We start from the raw sequence: 16,367 nt of genomic DNA, 5'->3' as shown, positions 1-16,367 counted from the left end.
TATTTCCAACAGTCTCCCACTTGCACTAGAGTCAATAATCTAGTTCACATCGCCATGTGATTAACACTCACAGGTCATATCGCCATGTGACCAACATCCAAAGAGTTTACTAGAGTCACTAATCTAGTTCACATCACTATGTGATTAATACTCAATGAGTTCTAGGTTTGATCATGTTATGCTTGTGAGAGAGGTTGTAGTTAATGGGTCTTGCCATATTCAGATCCCTATGTATTTCACAAAACTTTATGTTATAGATGCTGCTACCACGTTCCACTTGGAGCTATTCCAAATTGTTGCTCCATTATACATATCTGGTATCTCTTCTTAGAGCTATCCAGATAGGTGTTAAGCTTGCATCGATGTAACTCTTTCCGTCGAACTCTTTATCACCTCCATAACCGAGAAACATTTGCTTATTCCTCTAAGGATAATTTTGACCGCTATCTGGTGATCCAATCCAAGATCTCCTTTGTACCCTCTTGCCAGACATGTGGCAAGGCACACATCTGGTGCGGTACTCAGCATGGCATACCGTATAGAGCCTATGACAAGAGCATAGGGGACGACCTTCGTCCTTCCTCTTTCTTTTGCCGTGGTCAAGCTTTGAGTCTTACTCAACTTCACACCTTACAACTCAGGTAAGAACCCCTTCTTTGACTGATCTATTTTGAACTCCTTCAAAAACATGTCAAGGTGTGGTTCTTTGAAAGTATCATCAGACGTCTTGATCTATTTCTATAGATCTTAATGCCCAATATGTAAGCAGCTATATCCAGGTCTTCCTTTGAAAAACACTCTTCAAACAACCGTTTATGCTTTCCAGAAATTCTACATTATTTCGGATCAACAATATGTCATCCACATATACTTATCAGAAATGTTGTAGTGCTCCCACTCACTTTCTTGTAAATACAAGTTTCTAGCAAACATTGTATAAACCTAAAAGCTTTGATCACTCCATCAAAGCATATATTCTGACTCCGAGATGCTTGCTCTAGTCCATAGAAGGATCACTGGAGCCAGCATTCCTTTTAGCATCCTTAGGATCGACAAAACTTTGATTGTATCACATACAACTCTTTCTTACGAAAACTGGTAAGAAAACTCGTTTTGACATCCATCTGTCAGATTTCATAATCGAAAAATACAGCTAATGCTAACATGATTCCGACGAACTTAAGCATCGCTACGGGTGAGAAATTCTCATCGTAGTCAACTCCTTGAACTTGTGAAAAAATTCTTTCCCACAAGTCGAGCTTCATAGACGGTAACATTACCGCCCACGTCTGTCTTCTTCTTAAAGATCCATTTATCTCAATGGCTTGCCGATCATCGGGCAAGTCCACCAAAGTCCATACTTTGTTCTGATACATGGATCCTATCTCGGATTTCATGGCTTCTAACCATTTGTCGGAATACGGGCCCACCATCGCTTCTCCATAGCTCGTAGGTTCATTGTTGTCTAACAACATGATATCCAAGACAGGATTACCGTACCACTCAGGAGTAGTACATATCCTTGTCGACCTACGGGGTTCGATAGCAACTTGATCCGAAGCTTCATGATCACTATCATTAACTTCCTATTCAACAGATGTAGGCTCCACAGAAAACATCTTTCTGTGTTGCATCACGCTCTGGTTGAAATAAAGGTTCGACAACCTCATCAAGTTCTATCTTCCTCCCACTCAATTCTTTCGAGAGAAACTCCTTCTCGAGAAAGGACCCATTCTTAGCGACAAACAATTTGCCCTCGGATCTGAGATAGAAGATATACCCAACTGTCACCTTTGGGTATCCTATGAAGATGTGTTTGTCCGCTTTGGGTTCGAGCTTCTCCGGCTGAAGCCTTAAGCATCACAGCCCCAAACATTAATAAACGACAACCTTGGTTTCTTGCCAAACCAATGTTCATACGACGTTGTCTCAACGGATTTATATGGTGTCCTATCTAAAGTGAATGCAGCTGTCTCTAATGCATAACCTCAAAATAATAGCGGTAGATCGGTAAGAGACATCATAGATCGCACCATATCTCATAAGGTTTGATTACGACGTCCGGACACACCATTACCTTGTGGTGTTCCAGGTGGCTTCAACTGCGAAACAATTCCACAATGTCTTAAGTGATTGCCAAACTCATAACTCAGAAAATCCCCTTTTTGATCAGATCGTAGGAACATGATCTTCTTTGTTATGATGATTCTTAACTTCACTCTGAAATCGCTTGAACTTTTCAAACATTTCAGACTTGTGCTTCATTAGGTAGATATACCTATATCTACCCAAATCGTCAGTGAAGATGAGAAAATAGCGATATCCACCGCACGCTTCAATTCTCATTGGATCACACGCATCAGCATGCATGATTTCCAACAAGTCACTTACCCGTTTCATTGTACCTGAAAACGGGGTCTTAGTCATCCTGCCCATGAGGCATGGCTCGCATGTGTCAAGTGATTCAAAATCAAGTGACTCCAAACATCCATCGACATGGAGTTTCTTCATGCATCTTACGCCAATATGACCTAAGCGGCAGTGCCACGAGAAAGTGGTACTATCATTATTAACTCTACATCTTTTGGCGTGAACATATGTATTACCACGACCGAGATTCAATGAACCATTCACATAGGGTGCATGACCATGAAAGGTATCATGTAAACAGAATAACCATTATTCTCTAACTTAAATGAATGACCGTATTGCAATGAACATGATCTAATCATATTCATGCTCAACGTAGATACCTGATAACATTTATCTAGGTTCAATACTAATCCCGAAGGCAGATGGAGCGTGCGATGGTGATCTCATCAACTTTGGAAACACTTCCAACACACATCATCACCTCGCCCTTAGCCAGTCTCCGCTTAGTCCATAGCTTTTGTTTCAAGTCACCAACAATAGCAACTGAACCGGTATCCAATACCCAGGTGCTACCAGGAGTACTAGTGAGGTACACATTAATAACACATATATACTTTGAAGTTGCCAGCCTTCTTATCTACCATGCATCTGGGGTAATTCTGCTATCAGTGGCCGTTCCCCTTACAATAGAAGCACTTAGTCTCGGGTTTGGGTTCAACCTTGGGTTCCTTCACTGGAGCGGCAACTGGTTTGCCATCCATGAAGTTTCCCTTCTAGCCCTTGCCCTTCTTGAAACCAGTGGTCTTGTTAAACCATCAACACTTGATGCTCCTTCTTGATTTCTACCTTTTGCGGCCTTAAGCACCGCGAACAGCTCCGAGATCAACTCCATCCCTTGCATGTCATAGTTCATCACGAAGATCTAGTAGCTTAGTGATAGTGGCTAGAGAACTCTATCAATCACTATCTTATCTGGAAGTTTAACTCCCACTTAATTTAAGTGATTGTAGCACCCAGACATTCTGAGCACATGCTCACTAGCTGAGCTATTCTCCTCCATCTTGTCGGCAAAAGAACTTGTCAGAGGTCTCACACCTCTCAACACGGGCATGAGCCTGAAATCCCAATTTCAGCTCTTGGAACATCTCATATGTTCTATGGCGTTCAAAACGTCATTGGAATCCCGATTCTAAGCCATAAAGTATGGTGCACTAAACTATCAAGTAGTCATCAGGACGTGTCTGTCAGGTGTTCACAACATCCACAGACGACGTTGTAGGGGTTTGCACATCGAGCGGTGCATCAAAGACGTAAGCCTTCTGTTTAGCAGTGAGGACACTCCTCGGACTACGGACCTAGTCCGCATCATTGCTTACAATATCTTTCAACTTAATCTTTCTCTAGGAACGTATTGAAACAGGGAGCTACAACATGAGCTATTTATCTACAACATATTTGCAAAGACAATTTAGACTATGTTCATGATAATTAAGTTCATCTAATCAAATTATTCAATGAACTCCCACTCAGATAGACATCCCTCTAGTCATCTAAGTGAAACATGATCCAAGTCAACTAGGCCGTGTCCGATCATCACGTGAGACGGACTAGTCAACATCGGTGAACATCTTCATGTTGATCGTATCTTCTATACGACTCATGCTCGACCTTTCGGTCTTCCGTGTTCCGAGGCCATGTCTGTACATGCTAGGCTCGTCAAGTCAACCTAAGTGTATTGCGCGTGTAAATCTGGCTTACACCCGTTGTATTCGAACATTAGAATCTATCACACCCGATCATCATGTGGTGCTTTGAAACAACGAACCTTCGCAACGGTGCACAGTTAGGGGGAACACTTTTCTTGAAATTTTAGTGAGGGATCATCTTATTTAAGCTACCGTCGTTCTAAGCAAATAAGATGTAAAACATGATAAACGTCACATGCAATCAAATAGTGACATGATATGGCCAATATCATTTTGCTCCTTTTGATCTCCATCTTCGGGGCTCCATGATCATCGTTGTCACTGGCATGACACCATGATCTCCATCATCATGTCTTCTTGAAGTTGTCTCGTCATCTATTACTTCTACTACTACGGCTAACGCTTTAGCAATAAAGTAAAGTAATTACATGACGTTTATGTTGACACGTAGGTCATAAATAAATTAAGACAACTCCTATGGCTCCTGCCGGTTGTCATACTCATCGACATGCAAGTCGTGATTCCTATTACAAGAACATGGCCAATCTCATACATCACATATATCATTCATCACATCCTTTTGGCCATATCACATCACAAGGCATATACTGCAAAAACAAGTTAGACGTCCTCTAATTGTTGTTGCATGTTTTTTACGTGGCTACTATAGGTTTCTAGCAAGAACGTTTCTTACCTACGCGAAAACCACAACGTGATATGCCAATTTCTATTTACCCTTCATAAGGACCCTTTTCATTGAATCTGATCCGACTAAAGTGGGAGAGACAGACACCCGCTAGCCACCTTATGCAACTAGTGCATGTCAGTCGGTGAAACCAGTCTCACGTAAGAGTACGTGTAAGGTCGGTCCGGGCCGCTTCATCCCACGATGCCGCCGAATCAAGATAAGACTAGTAACGGCAAGTAAATTGACAATATCGACGCCCACAACTGCTTTTTGTTCTACTCGTGCAAAGAAACTACGCATAGATCTAGCTCATGATGCCACTATTGGGGAACATAGCAGAAATTCAAAATTTTCTACGCATCACCAAGACCAATCTATGGAGTAATCTAGCAACGAGGGAAGGAGAGTGCATCTACATACCCTTGTAGATCGCTAAGCGGAAGCGTTCAAGTGAACGGGGTTGATGGAGTCGTACTCGTCGTGATCCAAATCACCGATGATCCTAGTGCCGAACGGACAGCACCTCCGTGTTCAACACACGTACAGCCCGGTGACGTCTCCTACGCCTTGATCCAGCAAGGGGAGAAGGAGAGGTTGGGGAAGACTCCATCCAACAGCAGCACGACGGCGTGGTGGTGGTGGAGGAGCGCGGGACTCCAGCAGGGCTTCGCCAAGCACTACGAGAGATGAGGAGGGAGAGGGGTAGGGCTGCGCCAACAGGGAGATTGAATCGCGTCTTGGGCTTCCCCTTTGCCTCCACTATATATAGGGGGAGAGGAAGGGCTGCGCCCCCACCTAGGGTTCCCACCTCAAGGGGTGCGGCAGCCCTAGATCCCATCTAGGGTGGTGGCCACAAGGGGGAGAGGGGGAGGCGCACCTGGGGTGGGCCTTAGGGCCCATCTGCCCTAGGGTTTGCCCCCTCCCCTCTTGGAGGCGCCTTGGGCTTTGGTGGGAGGCGCCCCAGCCCACCTAGGGGCTTGTCCCTTCCCACTATAGGCCCATGTATGCCTCCGGGGCCCGTGGCCCCTCCCGGTGGTCCCGGTACACTACCGGTGATGCCTGGAACACTTCCGGTGGCCAAACCTACTTCCTATATATCAATCTTTACCTCCGGACCATTCCGGAACTCCTCATGACGTCCGGGATCTCATATGGGACTCCGAACAACATTCGGTAACCGCGTACATACTTTCCCTATAACCCTAGCGTCATTGAACCTTAAGTGTGTAGACCCTACGGGCTCGGGAGTCATGCAGACATGGCCGAGACAACTCTCCGGTCAATAACCAACAGCGGGATCTGGATAACCATGTTGGCTCCCACATGCTCCACGATGATCTCATCGGATGAACCACGATGTCAAGGATTCAATCAATCCCGTATACAATTCCTTTTGTCTAGCGGTACGATACTTGCCCGAGATTCGATCGTCGGTATCCCGATACCTTGTTCAATCTCGTTACCGGCAAGTCTCTTTACTCGTTCCGTAACACATCATCCCGTGATCAACTCCTTGATCACATTGTGCACATTATGATGATGTCCTACCGAGTGGGCCCAGAGATACCTCTCCGTTTACATGGAGTGACAAATCCCAGTCTCGATTCGTGCCAACCCAATAGACACTTTCGGAGATACCTGTAGTGTACCTTTATAGCCACCCAGTTACGTTGTGACGTTTGGCACACCCAAAGCACTCCTACGGTATCCGGGAGTTGCATAATCTCATGGTCTAAGGAAATGATACTTGACATTAGAAAAGCTTTAGCATACGAACTACACGATCTTTGTGCTAGGCTTAGGATTGGGTCTTGTCCATCACATCATTCTCCTAATGATGTGATCCCGTTATCAACGACATCCAATGTCCATGGTCAGGAAACCGTAACCATCTATTGATCAACGAGCTAGTCAACTAGAGGCTTACTAGGGACACGGTGTTGTCTATGTATCCACACATGTATCTGAGTTTCCTATCAATACAATTCTAGCATGGATAATAAATGATTATCATGAACAAGGAAATATAATAATAACCAATTTATTATTGCCTCTAGGGCATATTTCCAACAGGAGGAACGTACGGGTCAGGTTGGATAGGGCCTGTGCGGACGATGCATGGAGGGATCTGTTTCCACTCACGCAGGTGGTTCACCTAGCTACCTCTTGCTCGGACCACTGCCCGGTCCTCGTTCGCTTATCTGAGGCACCATCGAGAACGAGATCGGTGTCACGATACGAGATTATGTGGGAGCGGCACCCCGGCTTGACGGCGGTGGTGGCAGAATGGTGGGGCCGAAGCCGGCCAGATGGGAACCTGGGCGCGGTTCGTGATGCCCTTAAGGAGATGATGATCAAGCTGCGGTCATGGAGTCGAGAGAACTTTGGTCACGTCATATCTGACCTGGAAAAGTTACGGGCAGAATTAGCAGACTTACAACTTCATGATGCGGACAGAAATTTAATAAAACAGAAAATGCACCAACTTGATGAACTCCTCTATAGGGAGGAGCTGCTATGGCTTCAGAGATCTCGGATCACATGGTTAAAAGAAGGTGAGCGAAATAGAGCATATCTTCATCGCCGTGCCGTGTGGCGTGATCGGCGGAACTATATACAGCGCTTGAAGCGAGAGGATGGTACGTGGTGCTCATCCCCGACAAATATGCAACGTATGGCCACATCATACTTCAAGGAGGTCTATACGAAAGATCCAACTCTCACTCCGGAGAGTGTTTTGGAGGGTATCGCATCTAAAGTAACTCAAGGTATGAACGATACCCTATGTGCTCCCTTCTCGGAGGAGGAGGTATCAAATGCCCTCTTTCAAATCGGCCCGCTTAAAGCGCCAGGGACGGACGGCCTCCCAGCGAGGTTCTTTCAACGAAACTGGGCCGTGCTGAAATCTGAAATCATAGCTGCTGTGCTGGAGTTCTTTAAGTCAGGAGATATGCCGGAGGGGGTGAACGATACGGCTATCGTTCTTATTCCGAAAATTCCTTTTCCAAAGGAACTCAAGGATTTTAGACCGATAAGCTTGTGTAACGTCATATACAAGATTGTTTCAAAATGCCTTGTGAACAGACTAAGGCCGTTGCTTGCGGAGCTCATCTTAGAGAACCAGAGTGCCTTCGTTCCAGGGAGGCTTATCACTGACAATTCTATTATTGCTTTTGAGTGCCTTCATCACTTACAATCGCTGAAACAAAACAGACCCGCGCCGTGTGCCTACAAGCTTGACTTGTCGAAGGCATATGACCGCGTGGATTGGGACTTCTTGGAGAAGGCACTAGGGAGATGGGGCTTCGCCCAACAGTGGATTGCATGGATTATGGAGTGTGTGAAATCAGTGAAATATTCGGTCAAATTCAATGGACAATTGCTTGAGAGTTTCATACCCTCTAGAGGATTAAGGCAAGGTGATCCTTTGTCGCCGTTCTTATTTCTTTTTGTTGTTGATGCCCTTTCTGCCCTGTTCTCGAATTCAGTGGAGGAAGGCTCGCTAAAGGGGGTGGCTATATGTCGTGGTGCACCGGTTATTTCTCACCTGTTATTTGCAGATGATACTATGTTGCTTTTTGAGGCGTCTGGCGAGCAAGCGAGCATTGTGAAGGGGCTGTTGAACACTTATACTTCTGCGACGGGTCAACTTATTAACCCAGAGAAGTGTTCCATCCTTTTTTCTGACAATTGCTCGGATGCGGTGGCGGATGAAGTCAAAAGCACCCTCGAGGTTACGCAGCAGGTGTTCGAGCCAAAGTACCTTGGCCTTTCGGTGCCGGAGGGAAGAGTGCACAAGGGACAATTTGAATCTCTTCAGGAGAGATTGAGGAAGAGATTGATTGATTGGAGTGAACAGATTGTCTCGGCGGGGAACAAGGAAATTTTGATCAAGGCGGTGGCGCAAGCTATACCTACATATGTCATGAGTGTGTTTCGGCTACCGGCCTCTGTTTGCGATGACTTAACGCGTATGATGAGGCAATACTGGTGGGGTGTGGAGAATGGTAAAAGGAAAATGGCATGGCTCAGTTGGGAGAAGATGATCTTGCCCAAGGATATGGGAGGAATGGGTTTTAGAGATGAGATCTTTTAATCAGGCGCTACTCGCGAAGCAAGCCTGGAGATTGCTTGACAGTCCGGGCAGTTTGTGCGCCCGTTTACTCCGGGCCAAATATTACCCCAATGGTAACTTGCTTGATACCGTCTTTCCTTCAAATTCGTCGGCTGTGTGGAAAGGCATCATGCATGGACTTGATCTATTGAAAAAGGGGCTGATATGGCGTGTGGCTGATGGCTCGTTAATTAAGACTTGGCGGGATCCCTGGATCCCAAGGAAGTATGACTTCAAACCGATCACCTCAAAGAGGAATTGTAGACACAATTGGGTTGCGGACTTCTTGGATGAATCTGGTGCATGGAATATGCAAATGCTGAGGCAATATTTCTGGGATATGGACATACGTGAAATTGTGAAGATCTGAACGTCACCAAATCGGGGGCAGGATTTTTTGGCATGGTTCCCAGAAAAGAGTGGTTTGTTCATTGTTAAGAGCGCTTATCACCTCGCAAGAGAATACCAATTGTCAGACTCGATAAGCGCGTCTAGCTCTAACCCAAGCGGACACAGGTCGATATGGAGTCGGGTGTGGGATGTGCGGGTACCTCTCAAGATGAAGATCATGGCGTGGAAAGTGGTGTCAGGAGCACTCGCAACAAACTCTTACAAGAAATATAGACACATATCTACGCATGATACTTGCCCTCTTTGTGGCTCAGATAAGGAGACCAGCTTCCATGCGTTGGTTACTTGTGAGTATGCTCGGGCAGTGTGGATGCAAATGCGTGCAGTTTGGAACCTCCCTGATCCCCAACTGCTCCGAGACACAGGAAAGGAGTGGCTGTTAAATGTACTGATGAACTGCAATGATGAGATGCGGGACTGCACTACAATGTTAATATGGAGGATTTGGACACTGAGGTCTGATATGGCGCATGGTAAAGATGTTCCAAGTCCGGCGGCTACGGCAGATTATTTGCAAAGTTATATGCACTCGATACATTTGGTCAGGAGATACTCTACGGAAGATATCATAAAGGGGAAGATGCCACTACTTGGAGAGGAGCCGGTCAGGTCGCCCGGTACGGCAGTGCGGTTACCTTGGCCTCGTCCTAAGGATGGCCAAGCGGCCTTGTCGATCGATGGATCTTTCTCACCAGTGGATGGATCAGCTGCTGCAGGTATGATCCTTAGAAGAGTTGATGAGTCGGTCATATTTGCAGCTTACCGGTGTATCTTCAACTGCAACGATGCTTTGGAGGCGGAACTACATGCAATAATGCAAGGGATGGCACTAGCAATCCAGCATTGCAACTTGCCGATCGTTGTTCAATCTGATTCTGCCCAAACTCTTTCGTCTCTGACCGGTGAGTGTCTGTCCCGGTCGGCTTATGGTCATTTAGTTGCTGAGATTCGTCGTGTGTCGGGTGATAGAGTTTATTCCATTGAAACTTAAGCAAGAACATAATAGGGTAGCAGATCGTTTGGCTACGTATAGTCGTACAGAGAGCACTACTGTTGTATGGCTTGGGCAGGGCCCTCCGTGTATAGAGGAGCTTTTGCCATTTGATTGTAACCCTATGAATATGGAATAAAACTCTTTTTACCCTCGCAAAAAAAAATCATGGATTTAAAAATGTTTGTAAATTTAAAAATGTTCATGGACATGAAAAATCTATAATTTTTTAAAAAATGTTCACAATTTTGAAGAAAACTTTTATGTATTTAATACTGTTTACAAATTAAAATTATGTTCCTGAATATAAAGAGTATTCATAAACTTGAAAAATATTGTCGGAAGAAGGAAAACAGATATGAAAATAAACTGGAAAATGAAAAAAAAAGAAGTAAAACTCGATAGAGATAAAAAAAAGCAAAAAAATCTCCCCAAAATTAATTTTACAACAGGCATGAAAACGAACATGAAAATAAATAAATAAAGAAGTAAACCAACATAGAAAAGAAAAGAAAAAGAAGGGAACGGAACTCCCAGAACCAGAAGGACCGTCCTATATGGAAGAGTAAGTCAACTAAGTACAATTCACAGTACAACAGTTAAATTCAATAAATAGAATAGGTAAATCCTCCAGTCCAACTTGCAAATACTTGCGCTTACGAAATTCTATCCCCGTCACAGGACAGAACAATTCGATAACCTTTTTTCGAGATAAAAAGATATTGCGCACACAAACAGTCTTCCTTTTGAGATACCTAGAAAGGAAACATGTAAGTAATGCTGCTCTCTGTGTCCAGCTCAATCGTTGCAAAAGTGTGCACACATAGGAAGACCAGGAACTGTAAACTTAAGAGGAAAGTAGGCCTCGCTACAAAAATAAGATCACTTTCCCCAAGTGTCAAGTTACACACGTACATATGCACACACAAAAATGATCAGCAAGGGCCATTCAGACATGGCATTGAACTGTTATTTACGGATCTGTGTTATCAACTAGGAATTTATATGGCCATCAACTCATGGAGCACACTGGCGGGAACAGAGTGGCCAACTGAATCTGATAGCATGGCTTCTTTCTATTCAGATCTTGCAGAATGGTTTCCTTGCGGTGGCTGTTTCCTTAACAACTCAAGCTCACTATTTTCTGTTCAGATCACCATTAGTAATTACTAAACTTGCTCTCAAGGTACCATTTTTTTTAGGAAATTGAAGCAAGAGGGCTGTACACAGGACTGTACAAAAGAGTCCAGCCAAGCTCCTCTCACGTCGAAGAAAGAAGAAAGAGGTCCCTTTGGTGTTTTAGCACATGGGAGCACACTCTCCTGGTTTTTAAAATGTGTTTTAAACATATTTTGAAATATCAAAAAATTCTAAACAAAAATTTGGCGCGTACATCTCGATATTCTACATGCTCACAAAGTCGTTTCGCGAAAAACCGACAACTTATGTGTCACATGTGAAAAAGACAAAATCCGGTGTTAAAAAATGCTTTTCACAAGACATTCTTTTGTCTTTTTTACACAAGCCACAAAAAATGTCGGTTTTCTCCGAAACTTGACGTGCACACATATATGTCTAGATGTATGCGCCAAATTTTTGTTTGGAATTTTTTCACACTTTTAAATATTTTTTCGCATGCAGGAGCGCGCGCTCCCGGGAGCACCAACGGATTTCCGGATTTCAATAGCTCAAGTTTTTGTTCAGGTAGTAAAATCATTAAACTCTCCATCACTGTAAGTTGTTGGTGCTGAAGGTTCAGTTAACACCAAATAGCTTGATAACATAGAATAGTCCATCGATATGCTCAGGTTCATTATAATTACCCTCAGCCCAACATGCAGTAGATATGCTCAGGTTCAGAGAACTCAAAAGCAGCCTAATACAGTAGCAAAGAACTCGACGAACTCAGTATTAACATCCACCGTGATATGCTCCTGACTATTAGTTATCTTTTCACCATTATCAAACGCATCACGTACCAGACAGCCCTTGCGTAGAGAAGACTTGCAGATTAGGAACGTTGCACATTGGATGCACGCCTAGCAGCTAAGCACCGGCCAAGAACACCATGGTGGCACCATCACCCAGCTCAATCTTGGTGAGCGCATGGAAGAGACTCTTGTCCACATCGTTGAGAGAGAACTCCGAACCATGACAAGGCTTATCTGCCAAGTCCAGTGCATCAACTGATTCCACCGAAAAACTGGTACTTTGCAGGGAGCAATTGTATTTGTTCCCGATATTTCCCATTCCCTGAAAAGAGAGACAACAACAACGAACTAGTTGAAGCATCAAGTGATATGCTCTTCCCATCAACTTTAGACATATATTTTCCGGCCTTGACTATCTCCCCCTTTTCCAATAAAGTTCTGATGACATCATTCACAAGACGAGAGCTAGGAGCACAACCACTCTTCTCCATTGATGAGAACATATTGTCAGCTTCCTCCACTGCTCCTTCCTTTAGAAGGATTTGTATCATTACTCCGTAAGTGGAAGCATTAGGCACCAACCCGCTGGCTGGTAATGCAGCAAACAGATCATTAGCTTCTTCTCTTCTGTCACCCTTGTAGAATGCATTAATCATGGTATTGAGTGTTGTGATATTGAACTTCACATTCATTGCACGTGATTTCTGGAATAGGACGATCGCTTCATTCGCGCAATTATTTCTACAAAGTCCTCTAAGAAATATGTCGTATGTATGCATGCTCACAGGTGTCCCACTTCCGATAATTTCATGGAGCATTTTCTTTGCAGCAACTGTTCTCCCAGCACGAAATAACCCCTCCAATATGATGTTATATGTAACAATTGTTGGTTTAACTTTCTTATGCAACATTTCTTCTCTGAACAGAATCAACCCATCATCGATCCTTCCACTTTTACAATATCCACTCACAAGTGTACTATACGCAATGGCATCAGGCTCAATGCCAGCTGATGTCATGACATCAAGTACCATGAATGCTTTGCCCATCTCACCAACTAAGCAATATCCGTCAATTAGCGTATTAAACATGATGACATCAGGTTTCTCACCTATGTCTTTAACCAAGTCAAAGATATGGTGTGCATCCATAACCCTTCCTTCTTTGCATAGACTGTCTACTATTGAATTGAAGAATGCAATGTTTGGACAAATCATACCTTTATTCATCATTTCAGAAATCAATTCCTTCGCTTTGACCAAATCGCCATGTGTACAGAAACCCTGAATTAGGGAGTGATAAACAACTGTGTCCGGTTGTACTCCCGTACCAACCATCTGACTAAACTTATCCATAGCATCAGCTAGCCTACCTGTTCTGCAAAGTGCAGCTATCAGAGTTGAGTAGGTGACTACACTCGGATTGACTCCTTGTCCTAGCATTTCAGTAAATATGAGCATAGCTTCGTCGATCATTCCTCGTTTAGCATATGCAGCAATTAATATGTTGAAAACTTGGCAATCGGCCACAATACCGCCGCCTTCCATTGAATTAAAGAGACTCATCATATCAGAAAAGCTTCCTTCATTGCCATACCCATGGAGAAGAATAGTGCAGGAGACGATATCAGGCTTGTGGCCCCTTGCAGCCATGGAAAAGAAAATTTCTGCAGCTTCTTTGCTTCTTCCATGCTTGCAGAGTGAGTCCATGAATGAGTTCCGAGTGACAATATCTGGTATATGACCCCTGCTTGTCGTTTCTCTGAACATTTTAGTTGCCTCTTTCCATCGGCCCAAAGTGGAATATCCATGGATGATGCTAGTATATGTCACCTTATCGGGTGGAACACCGTTATCAACCATCTGCCGAAGGAACGACTCTGCATTGTCCATTGCTCGGGCCTTGCACAATGCATTGATAACCGAGTTATATGTCACCACATTAGGCACAAACCCTTGCTTCGTCATTTCATGGAATAGATTGCAGGCCTTGCCTATTTCACCTTCCTTAAAGAAGCCATGGATGACCGTGTTATATGACAGAACGTTGGGGGAGCAGACACCTCCTTTTGCCATCATCTGGAGCAGGCCGAGCGCTCGCTGGCTCCTGCTGTCATCACATAAGCTCTTTAGAACTATGTTGTATGAGAAGGAATTAGGCACACAGCGACGGACATCCTATGAAGCAGCACGTTCACAGCTTCATCTGCCCGTTTTGCACAGCAGAGGCACTTGAGGAGGGTGCTGGCGACGACCTCATTTGTTTTGAGGCCGGTCCTTAGGAGGCGGCCGAAGAAGGCGAGCCCTAGGTCTGGACGACGCACGCGGCAGCAGCAGTTCATCAGGATGCCGTAGGTGTAGATTGTGGGCGGCGCCACCCGCCGGCCGGCTTCTTCTCGGCAGAGACGGTTGAAGAGAGTGAGGGCGAGGGAGGGGCCGTCTCTGCAGGCTTCAGAGGACGCAGCACGGCCGAGGGCGGCAAGGAATCCATCAAGGGAGCGCTCGGGAACCGGAGTGGCCTGCCGAAACAATTCGTCGAACAGGTGGTGTGCGTCTTGAGGGCTGAGCGTTCCGGCGCGGGCGCGCTCCGTGGCCGTGGCAAAGGCGGCCTGGGGTGACCAGGAAGGTGAGGGTGGCGTGTTGGAGGTGGAGGTGGAGGAGAGGCGGCGGCGGAGGCAGACGCGGGACATGGGCGTGGCAGAGGTGTGGCGCCCCGGGCGTGATGGAAGAGGAAGAATGGCGAAGGCGGAAGCCGTGCGTCGGCTACGTAGAGGAGGAGGAGGAGATGGAGGATGAGCGGCGGCGGCGGAGGAGGAGATGGAGATGAGGAGGATGAGCGGCGGAGGCGGAGGCGTGAGCCGTGCTCTGTGAAATGGGCACGCAAGAAGTAGGGGAAGCAGTTTGGCACTCCTTCCGTCTCTAAATATAAGACGATTTTTGACACTCAAGAAACATCTTATATTTGAAGATGAAAGGAGTATATAAGGCTGATCGTAATGGGAGGCCGACAAGGAGCACACGGAGGCGCACCTCCTTGTAATCCAGGCCATCGCGCTGCTATCTACGGATATATTCATGTTTTACAGTAATCATTTCGCATATGTGAATACACTGCCGAATCGTACATGCGCACAGTGCATACCTGTGCATCACATTTAATTGGATGGTTAATCACAGTATATAACAGTAAAGAACGGACATGTCAGTACATAAACGGCCACTGCGGCCATATAGCACGAAGGTATACCGGCGAGCTGCGGGCACACCACGGACGACGCCCGCCAGTGCCTCTTGCTTGTGACGGAAAGAGGACTCGCGGACGAGATGCTGGCCATGGCAGCCTGCTTGTGCAGGTGCATAGAGAAGGAAGCAGAAGAGAGAAAAAGAGAGAGAGAGAGAGAGAGAGAGAGAGAGAGAGAGAGAGAGAGAGAGAGAGAGAGAGATATGCAGCTGGAGAACTCTCGACGCGAAGAACTCCAGCGAGTATACATCGGTGGGACTAGACCCGGTGATTCTTCTCTCTCTCTTGGTCCGTTCTTTGGGAACAACTGAGCTCCTAGCGAAGAAGAACAGTGGCCTCGTTATGAAAACTAACAGGGGACAGAGAGATGGATGTCCGACCTCTCTTGCGAGCGGTTCTCGGGAACTCGTGGTTGTTGCTGCGAGCTGACACGGAGCTACTGGAGCCTGGTGCAGGAACACGTGACATGGTGTTGGTAGCCAGGGGGTGCGTCTTGCGGCGTCGCTAGCTATGGTCGCATAGGCATGCGGCAAACTCGAAGCCTCGGACAACTACTTTGATTTGCTTGTAATGGATGGCATAGTCTTCTTCCTGGATTTTCTCCCACACGCTGGCTGCCGAAACACATGGCTTGTTGTTGATGTGCAGGGAGGACGTGGTGTCGCTGGCCATCATTATTAGGAAAAAGACTATACACAGAATCTTATCAGCAGCGCAGTAACGCTCGTGCACAAACCTCGCTGCTGAAATGAATGTATCAGTAGTGCGCCCACTCTAAGACGCGCTACTGCTACAATTGCCACGATGCCGCCGCGAGGCTAGTTCTAGCAGCAGCGCGCTTGTATGAAAAGCGCTACTGCTAGCGACCATAGTAGTAGCGCATTTACACAATAACCGCTACTGCTAAGTTTAC

The 16,367-nt window shown here is 45.6% G+C and overlaps 1 pseudogene; it reads right to left on the bottom strand.

The window, feature by feature from the left end:
* Positions 1-12,017: 12,017 nt before the first annotated feature.
* Positions 12,018-15,548, bottom strand: LOC125532688 (annotated as a pseudogene).
* Positions 15,549-16,367: the final 819 nt, after the last annotated feature.

Source organism: Triticum urartu, chromosome 1 (genome assembly GCF_003073215.2).
Source record: "Triticum urartu cultivar G1812 chromosome 1, Tu2.1, whole genome shotgun sequence".
In the NCBI taxonomy this organism is placed as follows: Eukaryota; Viridiplantae; Streptophyta; class Magnoliopsida; order Poales; family Poaceae; genus Triticum; species Triticum urartu.
This window is presented reverse-complemented; position numbering and strand designations above follow the sequence as displayed.